Source organism: Calypte anna, chromosome 2 (genome assembly GCF_003957555.1).
Source record: "Calypte anna isolate BGI_N300 chromosome 2, bCalAnn1_v1.p, whole genome shotgun sequence".
Lineage (NCBI taxonomy): Eukaryota > Metazoa > Chordata > Aves > Apodiformes > Trochilidae > Calypte > Calypte anna.
Genome location: NC_044245.1, coordinates 142,861,826 through 142,886,160, shown reverse-complemented (window position 1 = coordinate 142,886,160; position 24,335 = coordinate 142,861,826). Strand labels below are relative to the sequence as shown.

General features: G+C 40.8%; 1 protein-coding gene across 1 annotated transcript in view; it reads left to right on the top strand.

The window, feature by feature from the left end:
• KCNQ3 (potassium voltage-gated channel subfamily Q member 3) overlaps positions 1-24,335 on the top strand; it is a 189,727-nt gene that overhangs the window by 47,497 nt on the left and 117,895 nt on the right. The window lies entirely within an intron of this gene.

Sequence of the window (24,335 nt, the reverse complement as noted above, 5' to 3'; positions counted from 1 at the left end):
AGAGACCAACATTGAGCCAACCTTAAGGGCTGTATCTCCTCTGCTGTTCCAGGTAGTGGTCACATGAGCATGAAGTGCAATACTAAGCTTTCTGACAGTATAAATGTACTGAAAGCAGCCAGCAGAATAAGAACACTGAATTTTCTGGAAGTACAAGCTGCTTTTTGCACTTGAGTTGCATGAAAATAATACCCACCCACCTTCTACCCAGTGCCTACCTTCCTGCTCTGTTCAGCTGTGAATAGGACATTGTGCAGATGCAAACAAGTGCCTACACACACATCCTGTTCAAGATTTACAGTTTACAGCTTTAACATATTTTAATAAATCAGCAGATTAGATTTTTCTTCCTCCCTCTTTTCAATGACTGACTCCCAGATCTAAGAGTTGGCTCTGAAGTGATGGAGGTAAAAGCTTTAGTTTACAAAATGGAGAAAAAAGTCTGGGATGTTATGAAGATACCTTATTTTTGCCTTTCTGTTTGAGTACTCTGCTCTCTTCAATGTCTGATGAAAATCCCCAAATCTTAATACAAATAGAGATTACAATAGTAAACAGAAGATTCTTGCTGTTATCAGCCAGAGTACAGCGGAGGCACAGTGAAAGCAAATAAAACCAATCTACTCTATTATTTATCCCTCAATATCTAGGAATTTTTCTTTCCCTAAACATTTCTCCCATCCTTTGCTAGGACTGCCTCATGCCACCTGCCTCCCCATGTAAAAGATGGACACAGAAATGGAGAGGCAAACCTTTGAAAAATGAACATGGGACAAATTACAGTGAAAAGGGATGAACATGGGAATAACTTGTCATTCATGAGAGGTGAGAAAGGTGTGCTTTGAAGGTTGGGCACCCAGGAACACTGCTCAGACTTGGCATGGGTTCATTCTTACTGAGATGCCCTGGTCAGTTGAATATTGATGTACTTAGACAGAGTAGCCCTTAATGCAGCCAACCAACCAACAAAACCAAATAATAATAAGAAAATTAAAAACCCAAACACAAACAAACAAAAAAAAGTTAAAAGTTAAAAACTGTTGGCTAGTAAGAATTGTAGCTGTACAGCACAGTTCACTACTCTTCACTTCAGCCTGGAAGAACAGCTTTTGATGTTCAGCTTTGCCACTGCCCTCCTGGCTCACTCAGAGCAATGTCTTGGTTTTCCTAGCACAGGTGGGATACTGAATCTTCCTTTCCTGAATGCTTCAGACTTGCTGATGAAAAAAAAACACAACAGTGTGAGAGCCTCCAGAGGCAGCCTTGGCCACTGCAGGGAGGTGGAGTTTTATGTTCTGCCCAAGCTGACTCTGGCTCAGCACCTCTCTCAGCTCAGGGTTGGTGCCATATTGCTGCTAGTCAGCTCCTGCTTGCCTCAAGGAGAGCAGAACAGTGTTATTTCTAGCTGGAAAAACTCCTGACAAACCCACCATGTCTCTGTTGGTTCCCAAACCTCTCCATCTTGCTTTTGCTCAGCAAAGGATGAGTGCACAGCTTCCTGCAAATCACCAAAGGAGAGTTTTATCTAAACTCTCAGGGGAGGTAACATCCATGCAAAACAACCAGATGATACTTTTCATGTACCCTACTGTTAGCTCTTTTGCAGTCCCCTTTTCCACTGATTTTAGGGTAGTTGTGGACCTGCCATTCCTGAAACCACCCCCACCTCCTTGCCCAACCAAAGGAGGATTGGCTGAAATGGCAGCTGGAAGCAATGCTGCAGCTGCTAATTAATGAGCCCAGACTTGATGGGCTGAAGGAAAAGTCACAGGTTGTGTTTTGGAGTGACTGCAGGAGTGGCTGCAGCTGCACATGGAGCTGGGCTGCAGTGAGGAGGGAGCAGGTAGAGGGATCACAGGGCTCACACAGCCCTTCAGCCACTATGAAAAATCCCCCTGGAGGCCCTTGAAACTTAAAAGCTCAGCAGTTCTCCTGCCTCTTAGAAGTCAGGTAGTAGGAGAAACAAGAAACTCAAGGAATACAGGAATATGATTGTTTCCTCCAAAATTGCTACACTCCTGGATGCAGCAGTAGGTACCCAGCTCCTTTTGTATCAGTCATGGGCAGGACTGGTGTTGATGTTTATCATTAAGATATTAATATGAATTAGGCAATACTGGCAAAATTTTGTCCATTGACCCCTACTGAAAGTCTGTCACCAGACTGTTAAAATTTTCAGTAAAAACTGTTTCACAAAATGAAATCAGAAAATATTTACTATTATAAAAGGATTCTTCATTTGATTTTATAGTATCTTTATGAACAAGGTCTAGTGCTGCTAAGAAATGCTGACTTTATGTCTGGGATATTCCATTTGCTGTTGCTGTAGAAGTATATACAGGGCTTTTTACAAGGGCAGATATCATAGGACACAAGGGAACAATTTCAAACTGAAAAAGGGTAGATTTAAATTAGATATTAGGAAGAAATTCTTCAGTGTGAGGATGATGAGAAACTGGCACAGGTTGCCTAGAGAAACTTTGTATTTCCCCCACCCTGAAAGTGTTGAGGCCAGGTTGGATGGGGATTTGATCTAGTGGGAGGTGTCCCTGCCCATGCAGGGGTTTGGAACTGGATGATCTTTAAGGTCCCTTCTGACCCAAACCATTCTGTGCTTCGATAGAAAAAAGGTGAGTTTTGTAAAAAATCCTGGTCTCGAAGAAATTAATTGAAAATTGACAGCCAATTTCTTCCCAGATTAGTTCTGATTCTACTAAAGATGGAGGGTCTTGGCTGGACTTCTCTAGAGATAAGTCTCCTTGCAGGGAGCAGCAGGAGGCTTGAAGATGAGACCAGGATGACTTTGCTTCTTATCACCCCAAGGAGAAGGAGGGCTGGGTGTCTGCGTGGGAGCAGTGGGGCAGAACATCTCATCTGCAGCAATACTCATCATTTCACACTGGAGCCAAAGTCAGTGAGAGCTGTGCTGTGGACTGATAAAAACTCTGAGAATAGAAAAAAGAAATGTGGTGTCCCTAGTCTGAGACATCAAAAATTAAATTGTTCTTTTGATCCAATCCTCCGGGTCTGTTTCCCCCCTAAAAAAAAAAAAATAAATCTGGGACTGCTCTGATGTCACAGCAAATTTATGGAAACAACTTTGTGTGTGTCTGTGAAGCTTACAGGGCTGTGAGGAAACTAATAGACTTATTTTCCTGGCAGGGTTTTAGCAAGGTTATGCACAGTGCAGATCCAGGGTACAGAGATAAGGATCCACTCACAGTAGGTTTGCCTGATGTGCCCCATTCTCCCTGCTCATCGAGCAAGTTGTGAAACCTGTAAAAATAATAATATATGTTCATTTGCAATTAAAGGCTTCATCAGAATGCATGAGCACAGGGGAGGCAAATGAAGGTTTGTGCATCTGCAGTTGTTGAATAACTTTCTAAATTACAGCATCTTAGTAAAGCAGCTCGAGAATCAGGCTAATTTAGTGAGTGGATGGAAAAAGGCCTGTAATACTCTTCTATGCAGAAGTATTCTTATTCCCTACAGCAAGATTTTCTTTCCTTTATCAAAGCTCAGCATATTTACTTCATTTTTTATTTTCTGGATTCCAGGAAGGGAAAGTGGAAATAATTTTTTTTTTCTCTTCAGGGCAATGACTACTTGCAGCTTCGTATTTGTACAGTATCTGATACCAGGGCTACCGTTCTTGGAGGCCTTTTGGTTCTACACTGTCAAACATAGTAAATAATATTTTGACCTCCAGATTGCAGTGTGATTGTATCTTTATGCATATATATATGAATATGTGTGTTTTAAGAGTCCTGTCCTGCAGTTTATTCTGTTATGCTAGGTTATGCTTGGTTAAACAAAAAATGTAATTTTTTTCCATGAAGTTTTCTAACAAACCTTTTTTCCAGATGTGCATACAAAATTTAGTAGCAAGGTCTTTCTAAAATCTCAGCAGATGAAAATATTTCCTTATATCAAATAAGGATGATTTGGAAGACAAGGTGAGGGAGCTGGGGTTGTTCAGCTTGGAATAAAAAAGTCTCAGGGGACACCTAATAGCAACCTGTCAGTGTCTGAAAGGGACCTACAGGAATGCTGGAGAGGGACTGTTTGCAAGGGCCTGTAGTGATAGGACAAAGGGAATTGGTTTTATGTTAGAAAAAGTTGGTTTAGATTGGATGCTAGGAAAACAATCTTTACCATGAGGGTAGTGGAAAAATGGAACAGGTTGCCTAAGGAAGTAGCTGAGAACTCATTCCTGGAGCTATTCAGGGTGAGGCTTGACAAGGCTCTGAGCAGCCTGATCTAGCTGAGGATGTCCCTCCTTACTAAGGGCTGGTTGGACTAGATGACCTTTAGAGGTCCCTTCCAACCCAAATTATTCTGTGTTTCTATGATTTAATTTCTGCTTCTACATGAAGCCATAGTATTGAAGAAAATAAATGAAGGTGAAATCTTGACTCCACAAAAATTGAATTTCTCCATAGCTTTCAGTGAAATTGCAGTTTTGCTGTAAGTGTAGAAAAGAGCATTTGGGTGTAAACATTATGCCTTTCTCTGCTGCATTTCACTTTCTTGGGAAGGTTCATGCAGATATTTTTAGGCTCACCTGTGTTTTCTTATCTTTGGCTTCTGAAATCTGTGTAAAAGCAGTACCTGCCTTCCATTTTTTCGTGCACAGAAACCTCGATAATGCTGAGGTATATATGGAAGGATAAATTAAGTAAATGCATCCAAACACACTGGAGGAAGCTGGGCACTTAATTCCCTCTAACGTTTTACAATCCCCATCTGTTCAGAGCACACCATAAAATTGGTGACTGCATTCCCATACTCAGAGGACACTGGAGATCTCAGCCTGTACTCCCAACAGGAGTATGAAATGCTGCTGGGTTTCTGGACCATTGAAGAGCCCTGGGTGAGGTTATGCCAGCATAAATAGTTTTGGGTCTGTCTGCAGTGACCTTTCCTGGGCTCCAAGAGGAAATCAATGTTCTGAGGTGTTCAGTGTAGGTGAGTTGGGTGCAAATGCTCTGACCTCCCCAAAACATTTCTTCACTGCTGCAGCAACCCAAGCCCAACGTGGGTAACTTTCCACACTCCTTTTAGTCTCTGGCATGCAGCTGTCAAGTTCTTTTCCAACAGAGCTGAGACAGAAAACTGAAAAAACCCTGCTGGGGAAGGGCAGTTGTATGGGCAAGTTTTGACCCACCATGAAGGTAGTTTGCAATTCCCAGTATGGGAACACGGCTCATATACAAAAATGGGAATTTAGGATCATGTTTCCACAGTCCTTGTAAGAGATGTAAGGTGCTTCATACTGTATTAGATTACCCTCCATTCCTATTTTCCAATTAGAGACAGGAAGAGCAGCATATGGTGCAGAGGAAAATAACATTTACGTGCCTGGCAATGCTACTTAGATCCATTGCAATAGTGCCTCGTAACCTTTCTCTGGGATAAAAATCTCATTTACTGGGCACTGTGCAAACAGCACAAAAGACATGAAAGTCTCTGCCCCGGGGATCTCATGAGCCAAACAGGACCAATAGGCAAAACAGGTACCCGGAGGGTGAAGACAAAATGAGAAATCAAGTTAAGCAGAACTTTTTTTCTGACTACTGTCCTAGCTTCTGGGGGCAAGCAGTTCAGTTAAAGTAATTTTAAGTCATATATTTCGATGTTAGGGGCTTTTTAGGTGCAGGACATGTCAAAATATTAGCTTAAATTTGTTCCAAAGTATTCTTTTGCTTGGTTTAATAAACCATCAGAAAGATAAGAAATGTAATAATAACACAGTAAGAGTAATTTATAAAAAGCCAACTAAAATTATTCACTTTCCAACTCTGAGGTTATATTATAATGCTAATTTAGACCGCAGGATCTTCAAATGTCTACATAGGCTACTATGTTTATATAGTAGGGGATGGTCCAGCAGATCATTAGGACACAAACTATGAAATATTCTCACTGTAATAAAGAGGGCAGTGAACCAGAATCAAGAAACCTGTTTTCTGTCATGGAGTCTTTCACTGATTTGTTGAGTATTATAACTTATTCATTGTCTCTTTGGGTCCTAGTCAGGATGTGGATACTCGTGAGAGTAGTTGTGGCCCATAAAAGATGACACTGTCACCAAAAGCTCCCAAATGGAGTGGCTCAGAGCACTCTGTATTGTAGGGACACCTGCAGGGTAGTGACTTCTGCCAAACCTGAAAATTATTCATCCCTCCATTTCCAGAGATTTGAAAGGAAAGAGCTGAAAAATCAGATTTTTCTCAAAATTGACATCAAAACAAGGTGCTGACAGAGAACTTTTTACCAGCTGTACCTCAGTGTCATTGGGAGAGACAGGTGGTTCCTGTGAACAGATATAAAGGTGGAAATCTGTAGCAAGGAGATGATCATCCATGGGGTTTGTGTGTAGTGCTGTCTCAAGGAGTTCTTGCCAACTCTCTGCTCCTCTTTTTCTCCTGCCCTGAGGCATCTCCATGTGTGGTGAGACTAGAAAGGTAAATGGCTTCTGAGGTACCAGACTTCTGCAAATTCCATTGAGTCCATTTTTTATATTTTTTTAAAAAGATCTGATGAAACTGAAGTGTAATTGTATTACAAAGCTATACTTTATTTCATTAATAAATTCAAGGAATTCTTAGGTTGTTTGTATGGCTGAGAATGTTTTATTTGTTTTGTTTCTATGAATAAGATCCACTTTAATGTGAGGACAATATTTATTTCCTCACAGGGGGATTAATAGGGCATAATATAGTACAGGTTTTGTCACCCAGCTATACTCAGTGCCACTATAACCTGATTTTGCATAAAATATAGAAGCACATCAGGGAACATCTGATTTTATAGCTTTTAAACTCAGTATAATATAAACTCAGCTCACTCACCAAGACTTAAAGTTGTTCCAGCACAGAAATTTTTTCAACAAAGAACAAATCCATTATTCAAAATGCAGAGTTGCAGACATGGTGTTTTTCTTTAGATTCATTGCCTCCATACAGTGCTGACTTTGTTTGAGAAAGTTTAGGGTTTTTTTCTTTTTCATAATATGAAAATAATTTCACTGCAGTGGTGATTTTCCTTGGTTGTTTTTCTTTGGTTTTGTTTTTAAAGTCCAGGCCTACCTAATTGGTTTAGAGATTTATCTACCAAGTAACGTGGTGCTGAGAAGTCAGAACGAGGAGCAGCAAATCTGAGTCACCAACTTTTTGAATGTTAGAGACAAACTGTGTGCCCTGATTGGCACTGGGACCTACAGAATAAATACTAATAACCTGTGAATTAACTCATTCCCAGAAGAAGGGGATACCAAAGACATTTTAAGCCTAGTTAAAAAACAGTTTTTCAAAACACATGAGAAGAACTAAAGAATTCAGGGTTGGTACTAAATGCACTTAGACCAGCAGCACCACTCCTGGTTGTGGACTGAGACCAAGGAGCTCAGCTTCTCCTGAGGCCACAACTTGAATCCTATATTCAGTTTTGTCACTCACTACAAACAGGATATAAAGGTGCTGGAGCATGTCCAGAGAAGGGCAACAAAGCTGTTGAAGAGTCTAAGGCACAAATCTTATGAGGAGTGGCTAAAGGAACTGGTGTTCTTCAATCTAGAGAAGAGGAGGCTGTGGGGAGACCTCATCACTCCCTACAATTAACTGAAAAGAGGGAGTGAGGTGGGGATTGGTTTCTTCTCCCTAATAACAAGTGAAAGAACAAGAGGAAATGGCCTCAAGTTGTGCCCAGGCAGGTTTAGATTGGAAATTAGGAAAAAATTCCTCACCATAAGGGTTGTCAAGTATTGGAACAGGCTGCCCAGGGAAGTGGTGGAGTTACCATTCCTGGAGGTATTTAAAAAATGTGCATGTGGTGCTTAAGGATATGGTTTAGTGGAGAACATGGAATTGTGCTGGGTTAACAATTGGACTTGATGATCCTAAGAATATTTTCAAACCAAAAATATTGTCAATGATTGTCAGTGACCAAAACAAGTTAATGACTCTGTGATTCTAAGTCTCTGGAAACTTCAGCATATGTTAGGTACAAGATGGTTCTGTGAATCAAGTGCTTAGTTTGCTGTCTAAATACAAATGAAGTAATTTTGATAATTGTGGTCTCACTGTTGGTATTCTCTCTGGACTGAGGCTATGACAGACCCCAAGGAGAAGCTATGGGCCTTGTTTTCCAGTCCTTAGCCTAGCAGTAGCCCACTTATCAACCAGCAGATGTTCATTTCTCCTCCTCTTCACCAATCTAATCTTCTATACCGACCACTTGTTTTTAAATAGAACACAATATTTTTCAGTCTTTCATCATCTCTTGTGTTACAAAGAGAAAAATAACACCTCTGAGGAGAATTCTTTATGAAGAAATTACGTGTTACAAGTTTGTTTGTACTAACAAATATCCATCAACTTCCTTTGTGCCTTTATGTATTTATTTCTGGGCTTGAACTACTTGCTAAAGTGGATATAGCCTCAGAGTTTATTCTGCAGTTTGCTGGTACTCCCACATTCATTTTATGTAAGGGTCTTCTTGCATGTTGGACCTATTATGTTTCAGCATCTGTTAAGATATTTTCCTTTTCAAATGAACAATGAAGTGCATGACCTCTGAACAAATGTATTTACACTGAGGCTGGAAACAAAGACCAAGGTTTGAGACTCCACCTTCTGTTATGAGACATTGCTGAGAAACCAGAGGATGTGTCACCTGGTCCTTTACCTCTGTCACACCTGTGTGCCTTTAAATCACAGAGTGGGCATTTGCAATAGGCAATGCAGTGTGCATTTGAGAAATCAAGGCATGGGACTATGGAAGCTCATGTGTATCAAACTAAAAGAGAACAGAGCCTGTAATAAGGACATGAGGGTGCTGTCTTTGGATACCTGCACAGCAGGATCATCACTGTTTCTGGACTTGCCACTGCATGGAAAGCTTCACCTATGGTTTGGAAATATTTTTTTACAATTATTATTATGTACTTTTAAAAAGTGTAGCTTACTGCTGTAACTGTGGTGTATCCAAAAATGTGGGTTTTTTCCCCTGCAGACACCAAAATGAGCTGGAAGGAGCATGCTGACACAACTCGCTGCACTGCAGTCAGAATTGCTTTGTGAACCTATGACAGATGACTGATAAATCCCATCTGTGGTGCTGTGAATATGAAGCTCATTATTTAGGAACTACTTATTTAATGGCCAGGATCTGTCTGGTTTGTGATGCTCATAAACAGTAGTAATAACAAAAAGGGCAAAATAAGATATAGCAAATGGTGACACTGGAAATCACATTTGGGTGGTTGGTGCAGATCAGCTTGTCTGAATGTTGTTTTAGTTGAGTCTGAAAGTAGCTGAAAATTTGTTAAAAAAATTCTTTTCACAAAACAAGCAGACAGCTGAATTCCCTGCTGTTCAGTCGGCTCTGGAAAGAAACTTTTGTTGTTGTGATTGATCTGAAGAGTTTAGAAAAGCATTTGCTTTCCACAGTTTTCTCCCTTATTGTACTGGGGACTCTGTTTTCTCCTGTGATCCCAGCTTCTGTTTCCTCTTTTTTTTGGTTCCATTTCATCACAGAAAAAGAAAGGATGAGACAAAGAAAAAAGACATGAAGAAGAGAAAGAGTTGTTATTAATTTTGTTTTGTTGGAAACCTTTTCATTTCTAATGAGGTTTTTTTTCACTCCCAAAGGAAACAGTTCATTTTTAACAACATGCAGTGCACAGACTATTGCTTTCACTTTTCCTGTGGAAAGTAAATGAGGTGAAGCTCAGGTACCTCCTTAATATGCAAATGCACATAACCAAATTCACAGTGCTTAAGATAATAAGATTAGAGGACTCAAATCTCCCAAACAGAAAATTTTTGGATAGCTCTGCAACTGACCTCAGTGCTGACTCCACTGACCAAAGGTGCCAGGGCCACTGTTCCACTCATTGAGCCATCAGAGATGCCCTGGAGGACCCAGCCCAGCTTCCAGCTGCCTGTCCAGAAGGATGCAGCTCTCTTAAAGGTCCTCAGTCACTTTAGAGCATCTAGATGGCACTAGCAGCCTATATTTAGGCATTTGACCTGAGCCCCAGGGGTATGATTCAGCTTCGGATTCAGACATTTGGATGTCTACAGTGTACTTTAAGTGTCTATGCTCTCATGATGCTCTCACCCACATCTCAGTTTGTCTACACTCGTCTAATGTTATCTGAAAAGCCCTTGGATGATGGAGGTATCTCTATGGGTCTGGCAGGTACAAGTGTGAATGTGTGGAATAATTGCTAGAATTGTTAGAAATGACCCAGACTGCATTTGTGAAAGATATGCTTGACTAGAGTCACTCCAGCTCCACCTGTCAAGTATAAAAGTATAAAAATAGTTACTGGAGGCACAGATGTTGGGGAAGATACTATCACAGGGAAGGACCTCTGGGACCAGTCAATGACCTAAGCCTCTCTTATCCCTCACTGGGACACCTCTGGGTAAGATTTGAATGCTAGTGTACCACTTTTCCCTTTACCTCTGTAAAGTCTCCTTAATAGTACAAATCTCTACATCCAGAGTTTCTGGCTAGGTTCCCCTCCTACCCTCAGGAAATCTCTATAGAGTACTCATAGCCTGGGCATTTTGCATGTGCAGCTTTTGCAGACAGGAATCTATCACCAGCAGTCCAGAAGAATCTTTATACTGTTGCTTTAATAAATCACACTATTCATTAATCTTGTGCTAAGAAACCTCATTTAAGTGTGACTGAATTCCAGAGCATGTCCACAGTAATTTCTTTCCTAGTGTGGAGTCAGCAGTGTATCTGGGCCCTTGTTTTCTGGCCTACTAAAGATGAGTTGCCCATCACTCAGAATCTAAACCCAACTCCCCCCAGCTCCTCTAATATCTGAGGGTAAGCTGGATTGCAAGGGGGTTTCTTTTCTACCAAATTTCTTTGCTCACTTTAACACAAGAGGATGAGCAGAACCTGTCCCAAAACTCTTTTGACTATGCTGGGTTTCCACACGTTGCTCCCGGACAGGTACCTCTGCTGTAGAGGTTTCCATTGAGGTGTCTCAGCCCAGAGCTAGCAGCCCCTTGGGCTACATCCAGGCTTTCCAGCCCCTGACACTCAGAGTACACTTACTGCTAACCAGACCCTGCCTGCCCAAGGTGCAGCTCCATAACATGACAGTCTTATCATCTCCTTTCACCACCATTCTTCAGAAACCATGAAGGAGGAGAGCCAGGATAACCTGGTGATAGTCTTGCTGTGTTGCACTATCCCCTTTAGCCTGCTGGGTAGTAACAGCCCCTGCTGGGTGACTCCCACTAGGTCTGATGACATTTTAGCAGAGCTGCTGCTCAGGGGAAAACATTTTGTGAAACTGATCTGTAAGGGAAGAGGTCACAGGAAATCCTTCTCATAAAACACATTTCAGCCTGTATGTAACTCGAAGGCCAGGGCAAAATTTTTGACACCTGCTCTCAGCCTACTTTTTGGAATGATGTGTAAATCTGTGTCTTTCTCTGAATTGCAGAACTGAAGGAAGACTGTGCTGAGCAGGGATATACTTGTAAAGAAACTTGCCTGAATCCCTGAACTGTATCAAAGCTAGTAACTTGGAAACCTAGTAAGTAGGGTCACTGTTCTTTCAAGAAACCATTTAGGTGAACAGGGGAGAAAAGTAGATCTTTAAGTATCTCAGAAGCATTTTGACTAGAAAATGTTGATATATTTACAAGGAGGAAAAAACAAATCACCTGGAAGTCCAGGTCTGGCAGAGAACCCTGAGAAACTGTGTATTCCAGCCCTATGTCAGTTATTTCCTGTTTTCTCATGCAACAGGTAGGGAAACTGAGGCATAGTACAATTAGAAGTTTTCACTGGAAGGGCCTAAAGAAGGGCTCCTAGGATCATGGAATCATAGGATTGTAGGATCATTTTGGTTGGACAATACCCCTAGGTTCAAGTCTATTAACCTAGCACACTGCCAAGTCCACTACTAAACCATGTCCCTAAAGTACCACATCTACATATGACTTTTAAATACCTCCTGAGATGGTCACTCCACCACTTCCCTGGGCAGCCTGTGCCAGTGCCTGCAAATCCTTTCAGTGAAGAATTTTTTTCTAATATCCAATATAAACCTTCCCTGGCACAACTTGAGGCAATTTCCTCTTACCACTTGTTACTAGGAAGAAGAGACCAACTCTCACCTCACTACAACCTCCATTCAGGTAGTTGTAGAGAGCAATAAAGTCTCCCCCTCAGCCTCCTCATCTCTAGACTTCTCCAGAGTAATCAATTCCAATTCTTTCAGTCTCATAAGAATTGTGCTCCAGACCCTTCACCAGCTTCTTTGCTTGTGAGGAGGCTTCTTTGGACGTGCTCCAGCACCTCAATGTCCTTCTTGTAGTGAGGGGTCCAGACCTGGACACAATACTCGAGGTGTGGCCTCATCAGTGTGGAGTACAAGGGACAATCTGCCCTGGTCTGCCTGGCCACACTGTTTATGGTACAGTTTATGCTACAATGCATGAACACTTTCCCCCTTATTTTACAACACTGGGCCTCAGACACTCCAGCAGCCCTTTACATTAGCTGCAAATCTTTTACACTTTTGGGTGCTTTTTTCTTGCCCCAGGCTTAGACTGAGCCTTTGGCAATACTCAAAGGTCTGATTCATCTCAGGAAGGCAAGAATTGACTTTGACATGTGTGACACTGAACTCGGTGGCTGTATGACAAGGACAAGCCTTTCTTCAACTAGTAGGGGAACTTAGATTTGAGCCTTCACCTTTTGTACCTGTCAGTGGCCAGCAATGCTCAGATGATGCTACATGCTTGCAATTCTGATATCCCACTTCTAGTCAGCCCACCCCACATCTGAGCTTCCTTTCTCATCAGTGAAGAGAAAGAGGTCTTTTGGGGAAGATTTCTCTTACCTTAAAATAGAGCAGAGAAGCTGTGAAAGCTATGTTCTACACACACCTGCTCCTTTTCACATTCTGTAAAAAAAGCCAAGGAAATTTGCTCAGATACAGATAGATGAGGTGATCTCATCCATTGTCATCAGGTGCAGGCATAGAGATGTGAGATGCCCCAGAGCATCATGGCTGTTCCTAGTTCCCCTCTTTGGAAGGCTCCAGTTCTGGGCTATATCCGCCAGTCATACAAATGTCTCAAGGATCTTGGACATCTCCAGTGGCACTTGACATAACAGGTAAGTGATTTGACTCCTTTGTGTTGTTTATTTGCACTCCTCCCTGCCCCTTGCAAGATTCCTACTTACTTAAAATAGGGAAATAATCCCTCTTGTCAACACTTTAAGAGTGAAAGGACCTATTTTTTATGAGAGCCTGATAGAAATACAGGAAATTAGAGCCAAAACTGAACTTTTCCGTTGTGGTCTCCAAAAAATAAGGCCTCTTTTTCATCTTACTGGCAAGCAGACCAGCAGCTTGTGCAAGCCAGGTGTAGACCAGTGGCATTTAGAATCATAGAATTGTTTGGGTTGGAAAGGACCTTAAAACTCACCTAGTTCCAACCCTGCTTTGTGGACCACTAGACCAGGTTGCTCAAAGCTCCAGCCATCCTGGCCTTGAACACTTCTAGGCAGGGGGCATTTAGGTCAGAAGGGTTCTGGCTGTTGCTGACTGGGCTTGTGATTGTGCAGATCACATTTTCAGCATCCTGTGGACTACATCTGACCTTCATTTGCTTGCTTCTTTTCTCGGCAGGCTATTTGCTTCCCACAGTTTGATTTCCTTGGGAAGTTGGGAAACTTTCCCCTTCCTTTTACTACTGCCCCAGTTAGCAACATCTGATGAGCTGTGAGCATCTGGCAGCTGGAGCTGCTGGCACAGATCTCTGCAGCACAGGTGTCTTCATTGTGCTTCTGTCTAACAGCTGAACACCTGCATGGCATAAGACATTCAAGGATTTTGAGAAAGCAGGACATTATTTGTATCAAAAATTGCCTCTAGTTTCAGACTACTTCTCTAAATTCAATTTTGATTTTTGATGGGAGATGCTGAAAGAGGTAACTTAGGTCTCTGCTGTAGAGGTTGTTTTTCATGGGGCTTTTCTTCTACTAGCAAACTGAACTAGAACACCTTTACTAGCAAAGTGCTTATATAACCAAAATAACTGTTTGTAACTGCATCAGATTGGGAAATGCAGAGTGGTAGGATGAACAGAGCTGATGGAATTTCTTGTATCATTTGATAAAATGATTAGTATCTATCACAATTTAGACTTGATGCTCCATACTGGGTGTAATTTGACTACATAAAACCCATAATATAGAACAGAGTGCACCAACCTCCTCTTATCTGATGCTGGAGAAAGAAAGTCCAAGGAAAGCAATCAAGCCAGCTAATTGAGAGCTAAAAGTAGAGAAAGCAGACAGTACATTTTAGCAATGCTGGAAAGTCTTTTCTTTCCTTTTCTCTGTCTTGCTTTTTCCTGTTAATATCTCTATTTTTGAATTCTCTTAATATGTAACTGGATAGAAAAACTTGTACATTAGGTTGGCTTAATAGAAAATAAACCTTGTAAACATTTTGCTGGAAGTTTTAACTGCAATGAGCCAGAGGGAAGTTTTAGCAGTGGGCAACCCACACATATCTGGAAAGTGTAAACAGCAAGGAGGAAGGGGAATTACAGAGGATGATGCAAGGTCATATAATTATCTGTAATGGGCTGCAAATACTGAAGGGAAGATGTAGGTGAAATTGGAAGGGAAAAGACTTTGGGCATTGGTATGGCGAAGCTGATTTGCTTGAAATGGTGTTGTTGCAATAGGCAACAGAGAACTTTGTTAAGGGACAGGAAGTCCATTAAAATAGTTGCCCAGCAGTAAGGTAGGATGTTTACTGGGTCTACATCTAGACTTCTTTCTTTGGTCCCATCCCTGCCATGGATTAGGGATGTGTCTGGCAATGTGGAAAAAGTGGACAATTGTGGTAACAGTTCATTTCATCAGCTGCTCTCTGCCTTACTCCAAAACACTCTGAAGAACAAGGATAATTGTTGATTTTTGTTCCTGAGGTCAAAACAGAACTACTGTTGGATGTACAGTGCAAACAATGTTTGTTGGATGCAAGTTCAGCTTTTCTAGAATCTTAGACCTCAGTGAAGAGATTCACTGTGCTGTCATACACCAGAGATTTAAGTTACATATTAGAGGAGAAGCTACAGCTCAGAGTCCTCTCATACCAATGCAACTTGATATGAGGAATTTTTCCCCCACAAAAAAAGTGAAGTGCCACTGGTCAAAGATTTTTTTTTTAAGAAAGTTCTTGAGATGTTTTGCTTTCACAAGGAGAAAAGAAATCAAGAAACCATATGAATTCATGTAAATATGTTAAATAAAGACAAATTGTAATGAGTGTTTAAACTAGAGGAAGACAAGTGGTTGTGCTCGTACAAAAATATAAATAGTTGGAAAGATCTTCTGAATCTGAAGTCAGACTAGACTGGAACCTACTCACTAATATCATTCTAGAAGAAACTGAAGCTGTTACAGAAGTGATTTTCCACTCAAGAAAACCTGTGGGAAGCCAGGCTTTCCTGCCTCTCATCAGAATTAACACAAAACCTTACAGAAAAGGAGTCTTCTCAAGTAACAGATAATGATAGCAGTGGAGAACTGAAATTCTGCTTCCTGCTCCGTCTGGTTCAAATCAGGGACCTGACCTCCAAGCTTTAATTCCTTAGCTAAAGCTATAGAACCACAAAAGCAGGGTGGAAATAACCCAAAGCTAAATGTGGGAAATGTGGAACCATGTCATGAGTGGTGAGCACGTGTGACAGCACCTGGTGCTGATGGGGAACAGAAGCAGCTGTGGCAGTAAATGCAGAGCACCTCTGTCTCTCCTTTGTGTTAGCAGTAATTACATATGCAAAGTGGAGCAATTTCCACAGGAAGCTGGAGAGACCAAGGAAGGCCTGGTTAGTGGAGGGACTTAACAGATCAATCTCTTTCTGCCTTTTTCATTTTAATTAAATGCTTTGTTTCTGTTAAAATTGGTACAGGCATCCCTAAAACAGAGCTCCATTGTGAGTGATTCTTGTTTTCCTGCCAAAAGTCATCTTAGTGGGAAATGCTGGAAAATCCTTTTGTTTGCTGGCAATCTCTCTTTGTGGATACCAGCTGCTCATTTCTACTAACAGAACAGGTCTTGATTCCTCCAGGGAAATACACTGTACCAGCATGGCCTGCCCAGATGCAGGTGTGAAAGCACAGGAAAGGAACTGGGGAGGAAGACAAAGATTGGAAGACTAAGATGATTTTTGGCTGGAATAGGATCTGGCTTTGCTTGGGGAATGACTCCTGACCTTGTGGCAGGATGCATTGCAATTCTTCCTCTTGTTAACATTTTTGGCCACATTGGACCCTACCACACCAACCTGTGTTTGTTCTTTGGGTTTTTCCTAATTCTCTTCCAAGTCAGGAACTTCAGACAGAGACTGGGGTTCCAGAAGAGGCTGTGGGAAGCACACCTGCACAGATGGCCTCTTGGGGAGAGGTAGAAATGGTTGATGCCATCTGTCAGGCCATCAGTCAGTAATATCCAAACCTGTGAGCACTGCAGAAGTATTGGCAGAAGTTTTAGATACAGGCATCACACAGGCACTGGTAAGCCTGTGACATATAATGGGGCAATTTCCTCACCAGGGGCTATTCCTTTCATGCAGTGCCTGTGTTCCTGTCTGATCTTCACTCCCCTCTCTTTAGTCAAAATATCAAGAATTAATTCTTTGCTTTAATGTAGATGTTGCTTGTCTTGGGGAAAAACTGTTTCATCTGTCTAGGTAATGAGCTCTCTTACCTAGGTATTTTTAGGTACTTGGTATTTTAAGGACTTCCTTGCATATCTAATCATTCTTTGCATTGCCAGGGATTTTATAGCATGCCAGATTTTCCAGCATTGTCAGATTCTCTTTATTTCCTTCCTGACAAATAAGTATATATCTCATTCCCAATGATGATAAGCTTTGCTCCAGGAGCTACAAGAGTTGAAATCGGAGACCAAAGATGGCTTTTGGTACCTGCAATCCTATTCTTCATCTTCCTGCTAATGCTGGTTGAGAGGCTCTGGATTTACATAGGGGAATGTGAAGAATTTCTTTTCCTGTGAATCTAAGAGATGCAGCAGATAGTCTGCACTTAACTCAGTGAATGCTGTACTGCTTTGTTTGTTAGAGGAATTAACTAAATGAATAAATAATTGTCTGCCCCTAGGAAAATAAAGTCTAATATACAATTAAAAAGAAAAATGTTCTTTCTGAGGGTGTTAGATAAAACTATAGGAGGAACAGATGTGAAAAGTACTGTTGTTTTGCATATTTAAAAATGAGGATAATTCAAAGAAGTTAAAAATATAGAATCTGTCTTTAAAGGGGAATGCATTTTTAAGCCCCCATGCTAGTAACTGTATCATTAGAGAGAATATAAGGGCTAGTTACAGTATATTGCAGATAGAAGACTAATTACTGAACACACACTTGGTTTCCCTTAATACAATAATGAGAGTTCATTAAACAGTGGCAGGGAAACAGCAAGATCAGAGCTTCAATCTTCTCATTATTTATTTCTATTACAGTGCTGTGTGTAGGAATCAAATGAAATGGGAAACCCTGTTGTGCTCAGTGCTGCCTAAGCACAAATTAGGTGATTGACTCCTGGGGTTTAAACACTGCTCTCTGAAGCCATTGCCTGTGGGGATCAGGGTCCAGTTCTGCAAGGGTTGAAGCAGGTAACTTGTGGGAATTAATTTTCTGTTGAGGATGTCAAAGGTTTACCTGGCTAAGCACTGGCAGAGGGATCTTGGGCTCAGGATGTAGATGAAAGGGCAGAAGTGGAAGTTGTGTTGGGTAAGTGGGGTAGTGGCACAGACATAGAAACTGAATTATTCATGATCTTTAGGTGAAGAAGTTGGATTGTTGCAAGAACTGCTTATTTCAGAAATAAAAAAAGGGAAAGTGATCAATTCTGATTTCCTAAAGCTTCCTATTTGTCCCAGAGACTATGGAAGATCCAACATAATATCTGTGTGATGTAACCAGGTCCTAATTCTCTTCCATTTGTAGGAACAGGATTTTTGGGGACTTTCTGGAAATGAAAGGGATTCTAAAAAAAATTAATCACCAATCAGCTAAATCCCACAGTTTTCTCCTGCTTTGTTCTCTGCTTTGGGAGCACACCACCATGTTCTTGATCTGTTGGAAGCCCTGCAGCAGGCTGGCTGGTCAGGATATATTGGAGGAATCCCAACAGTTCCCAGCTGCAGCCCCATCCCACAAGCCTTCTATTGTCACCTACGAAAGGAAGCAACATGTAGCATGTCACTCATGGGGTCAGGAAAGTATCAAGAAGTTTGTCAACAGCTGAGATTTCTGTCAAGGGAAAAATTCATTTAGCTGGTGTTTCATTCCACTAAAATGTTTTATGTCTTTCGTAATCTTACTGATTTGTACCCAATGATTTAGATAATGGTGTAATTATAAAGAAAGGAAACCAAGACGCATTTGGGTTATTTTTGTCACCAATTTTTCTTTCATCCCAGTGAACACTTGCAGCATTTATTTCACATACACTTGGCTAAGATAAGGCTTCACTATCAGGAAAGATCAAAGAGCTCAGGATCCTCTTCCCAGTATTTAGCTGATCTGGATGCAGATAAAGAGATTAAGACTAAGCTAACCATATCCTGATGTTGTCCCAAGATACTTTTCCTGTTTCTTAAGAATACTAACTCAGAAATTCCTGGAAGTAAAGATGCCCTTCTGGATTCTTTTCTTCTCATCTGCTTTCTTTTTTGTTATTATTTAATGGCTTCTATCTACAGTCACTTGTAAACCTGGTATGCAATGAATTATCTCATTTTTCTTTGGGAGATATAACCCTATGCTTGAACAAACCAGGTTTATTTGGGATGTTATAGATTTCCTTTGACAGTAGTTGGAGTATATGCATAACTGGTTTTATTTTGAGAACTCTGTCTGCAGCAGTCAATTTCTTTGGTCAGGAGCCAATATTGGCTTTCCAAAAGTCTTGCATTATCAGCATTTCCAAGATGAACTGTTTGATGGAAATAAGTCAGTTGCCTGAACATAGGTGTCTAATATAAGAAGTTCTAAATTATCCAATATAACTACACAGAGTAGCAGAAATTAGATGGGATCTGAAGGGCACCCAAACTTTCTGGAATCTCATCTGGGCTTTCTTTCAAGGGCAGATCAGGTAACCTAGACATGTTAAGTGCTGTTTACTGACTCCTTTTAGCCAAACTACAACACTGAGTTAACCCTTGTTTATGAAGATACCCACATAAAAGAATTAAGTGCTGGCTATAAAAGGTATTTCTGTTTAAGAAAGTTGTCAACATGATTCTCACACACAATGATAAATGTTATTCTAATCTAAAAGGGAGCTCCAGCTGTGCTGTAAGTAACTGTTTAGTGAATCCACATTTGGTTAGCACTGCTGTAATTTCTCTAGATGTTCTTGTCTGGCTTTATTTCTATGTTCTAATTAAAAGAACTCAGAAGCTCTTGGATGTCTTCTTTATTTATGCATTTTTTTAATTAGAAAATCCAATAGCTAAGAATTGGGGCATACGAAGTTACAGCCATTTCATCTCCTTCTGTGATCTTGTTATACGTCCCAAATTAATTGATATCAAGCCAAGTTAGAACTTGGATAAAAATGCCTTTAGTGATTAATCCTGGGTGTATTTGCAGGTCAGGCTGATGATTTAATATGTGTCAGCTGTACAAGACTGCTGAGTCTTGTATTTGTTCTTGTGTGGTGCCAGGCATCCTTGCTATGGGGATACTCCATGACTAGAGACCCCTTGAAGCATTTTCCAAAAAGGAGAGAGGTTTTTCTGGATGGTCTAGTCCATTTCCAAAGGCCTTGGAAATAACCTCTGGAGTTACACTCATACCTGTCTCAGTGGCACAACTGACAAAACCCTCTGGGGCTAAGGGATCTCTTACAGTGGAAATGGACACACAACCATCCACTCTACTTGGGTTCTACAAAGTGCTTCACAGGGGCCATACACAGCTGTCTACACATAAATAATCAAATTTGATCCTTGAAAAAGGTGTTTTTTTAAAAGGCACATGTATGCTGTCGTTTTCTTACAGGAGACCCTGTGCCCCTTTTTTGTGGTTGTAGGAATAAGTTAGTTGGTCACAGCAGTGAACACTTTAATTTTTCTGTTCTCACGAGTGGGTGAACTTTACGAAGTTTTCTCAGCTGCTGCTGTTTAGCTGGAAAGAACAAAGATGTGGACAAAAGACTTGGCTGGTTGAGTACCTGTTTCCTCCTGAGAGAGTAAAGGGGGGCAAAGGGCTAGGGACAAGGCTGCCAGACTTGTCAGTTTTTCAATTTCTTCCTTTACTTGCAGCCTGCAAGGAAACAGATTGATAGGTATCATGAACCACATAACTTCACTGGAGAACTGACAAAAATCTTTTTGCCTTTTCTCTTGTGCTACCTCTGAAAACAAGGAAACCAGACCTATTATTTTAGTGAAGCCAAGATTTTCACCTGCATTCTTCTGACAGTAATGCTGTGTGGCACTCATAAGAAATTCCGCAAAAAGAATGCCTTAATATGATTCTATTCATACATATGCACTGGTAAATGAATAAAGCTATGCATAGATGATTGTAATATACCAGCACTGAAGAACTGATAGAAGTAAACAACACCCTTGCTCAGACTCAATTCAAAGGCTTGAACAGGCCAAAAAAAATGAGGTCCTCATTTTCCCATACAGAGAGGAGGCTCAAAGTAAACTCCAAATTGTCTCATGATTGCTGCTGCTGGATCTGCTGTAGAACAGTTTAGTTACTTGCAGGAGGAGTTGGTATTATCTCCTGTTCTATTCCTTTCTCTGCTATAATTCTGCTCAGCAGATTCTGCCTTGGGTCAGCTCTTCATGCCACTAATTAGATTGTAAGTCCAAGTAACCTCCCCCTGCTCTCGTGGAAGTACATGGGAAAAGGAAAACCAGAATTTATGAGAAATTGATGGGCAGAATATATTCAGCTATATCACACCACCAGTTGGTATCAGCTGAGAATCTGACCCTAGCAGTGGGTTTTTTCCATCACCCATATTTGATTAGAAATCTTTCTTAAAACCTATGTAAACATGTGTTCTTTAATTCTATTTTAAATTCTCAGTGGAAGAAGAATATGTCTAATTTACACCTACAGAATGTGGCTGGAAAATGCTCTTCAGTGCTAAAACACTTTGTAAAGCATCTTTAAAAGACTTTATGGAGACACTAATGGAATTTTCCTCCTTTCTACCCAGCATTCCCGTTTCTAAAACTTAAAAAATATACCAGCCAGCATAATGCAGAACATCAGTTGCTTAAAATCAGGCATCTTGCCTCTCCTTCCCTTCCCCCACATAAAGCAATTTTCTTTTTAAATGTTTCAAAATTTGCAGCTGTGCTACTGTAACAGGATGTTCTTAGCCATGGGAAACATATGAGCATCTGTATGCTTTCTGACTCAAACTGTTTTAATTCAATTTTAGTGTACACTTGACATGATGAATTCAAGTCCTGTAACTATTGAATAAGCATTGGGGAAGATGGATTGAGATGGGGAAAAGTAATGTGTCATCAAAAAACACATTTTCTTGCATCCTATCTCAATGTCAAGGGCAGAAAAGGAAGTATATTACTTTGAACAAATATACTTAGACTCTTGTATTCTGGTATCTATTGCCTTGCTCCCTGTTTGAATTCAGACTGTCAAGGACACATTTGGGTATTGAACTAAAGATATAAAGGGAAGAGGTAGCAGCACTAAGGCAGAAGTATGAAAAATGGAGCTCCTGGTGAACTCCCTGTGATATTTTATGTTTCCTGGTGTTGCCAGTGTTGGATCTTGTCCAGGTTTCCCTTGAGATCATTACAGATGAAGGATGATCCCATGATGAGAATGCTTTCGGAAGTCCCACAGCCCCTTTGTTTTTCTGGTCCAGAATTTCCATATGATCTTGGGCTAACCACACAGCAAGGCTTGGGGCACAGCCACAGAAGAGGTGGGGAGTGGATTAATGCAGCTCAAATAGCACTGGGATGGCTGCTCATGTTTGGGCTTTTGGCTGCCCCCAGAAGGAATGTGTCAGCTCCAGCCCCTGTGAAGTGGTTGGTAGAAGCAAAGGGCACTGTTTTGAGCACTGTCACCACTAAGCTGTCATCTATGATCATGTGATAAACAGTAGCTGTGAATTATATGATGGAATAGGTAACAATATATTGTCAAAATAGTCATCTGTTGGTTTTAAAATACATTAAATTCATTCTGATTTATTAATAACTCAACAGCACCCTTCAGTTCCAGTAGGTGAAGGTGCAGAGAACCACATATTTCATCTTTTGAGGGTGTGGGGTCTAAATTCTTGTTCAGACTATTCCTCTTTAGTACCTAGTACTGCTATAAATCCTTCCTATGCTGGTTAAATGGCATTTTATATTCCTGATATATTGATTAAGAGACTAAATTAAATAGTGTCTGTTAGATTAGCATTTTCTTTGGGGAGCAGTGGAGCAGTGAAGGCTGCATGACCTCTTCTGGAGTCTTTGGGGACACTCCACAGGTCTGCAATGTGATGGATACTCAGTGAGGGCAAGAGCCTGCCATGTGATATTGGAGTTTATTTGGAAAAACTTCATAAGAGGATAAACATAGTGGGCCAAGAGTATGAATCTACATACCATCTCTGCTTTTAGATGACTTGAGAAGTCAACCATGATGTAGTAGAGAACTACTGACTGCTGGCAATGTATGACCACTGCCGAGAAACTTCCTCTCTCAACAGGTTTTTCCTCTATGAATTGTACCTACTGCCTTTCTGAGTATGAGGAGACATCATCTGTACCTTGCAAAATGCTTTCCAGTCCTTCTCTGAGATGCATCCCATGCCTGATTTTCAGGATGTACTATTGCTTAGTAAAGATTGGTACTTTTGCTAGCAACAGTTCTCACTCATGGCCTCTATTCACTGGCAGCACAAGTGCCCTGATTTGAATGTGTGCTTGGCTCAGATCCTGCTTTCCTTGAGATTTTCTTCTGTACCAGGTTCAGAGATTTTTTTGAACAAGACTCCCTGTGCCCTTCTGAATCTGTCAGGCTTTTTGTTCTGTTTTGTTTTGTTAACAGTGACTGTTGGGTGTTTTGAACAAAGCTGTTCACAGCAAACATCTCAAGGTTTCCTTTGCCTGCTGCTGCTCCTCAACATACACCCAGGAGACATTTTTTGAAAAGTGCCTCTGCCAAGATGCACATGTGCATGCAAACAACACCCATACAAAGGGGTGCCCCCAAACACAGCCTTGTAACTGTGAAAAACTCTGAAGTGGAATAATGATTTTAGATTTATATTGTATTCAGTGGACAAATATCTGAAGCTTTGAGATTGCTTTGGAAATGTCATTCTCAAAATGTGTGCTGCACCTCTTACCTTTTTATACTGCAGACTCCCTCTCAGGGAAAGCCACATCTCAGGTACTGCACATTGCTGAAATATTTGATGCCTATGTAAGGATAGCTGAAACCAGACATAAATCATTGTGAAGGAAGAGACCACACTACAAGTATGATGCTTTCACACTAGAAGTATGATGTGGCCACACACTTTATCATCTGCATCATCTTAAACCACAACACTTACCCTTTGGTAATTGTTCTTGTGCTAAGATGAGGTTGGAGAATGGTTCTCTCAGAAAAAATTATTATACAGCAAATAGTTCTTCCAGAAGTTTACTATTAAGATGCAAATCCTAGGCAAGAAGGCTTTGATAGGTCCTTAAAATTGTAGTTATCTGCTAAATCAAAAAACAGGGACAGAACACACTTGTGGAGGACTTGAGTTTAAAGCCATATTTTATCAAGTCAAAATTATGTTTTTATTTATTATTATTTTTTCCCATATTTTCCCATTATCTGGAAAGTAAAGACTGAAAAATGTCTTGGACTCATCCATGAAAATCTTACACTCTGCAAAAGCTGTTTTTAACAGCTTAGAAAGTGAGAACTTCTCCCTCTCTCTCTCTCTCTCTGGGCTTGTTATGCCATCAAATACCTTTCTGTACCTCCCATGATGGTGTCAGTTTCCCTTACACAGGCTAATGGTTTTGCTAAGACAAAATACATGAAGGTGAATCCTACAGTGAGATAAACTTCCCTCCAGTGTTTACAAACTTTCAGAGATGTCTTGACTGGGGTGAGGTGAACTGCAGGATTCCCTCTGTTGCCCCTCGGTTTTCCGAGTTGTAATTCAAAGTCTGTATTTCAGTTGTTTTTTTGTTTTTTTTTTTTTTCCTATCAAGTTCTGTGTTGTTCTGAGGA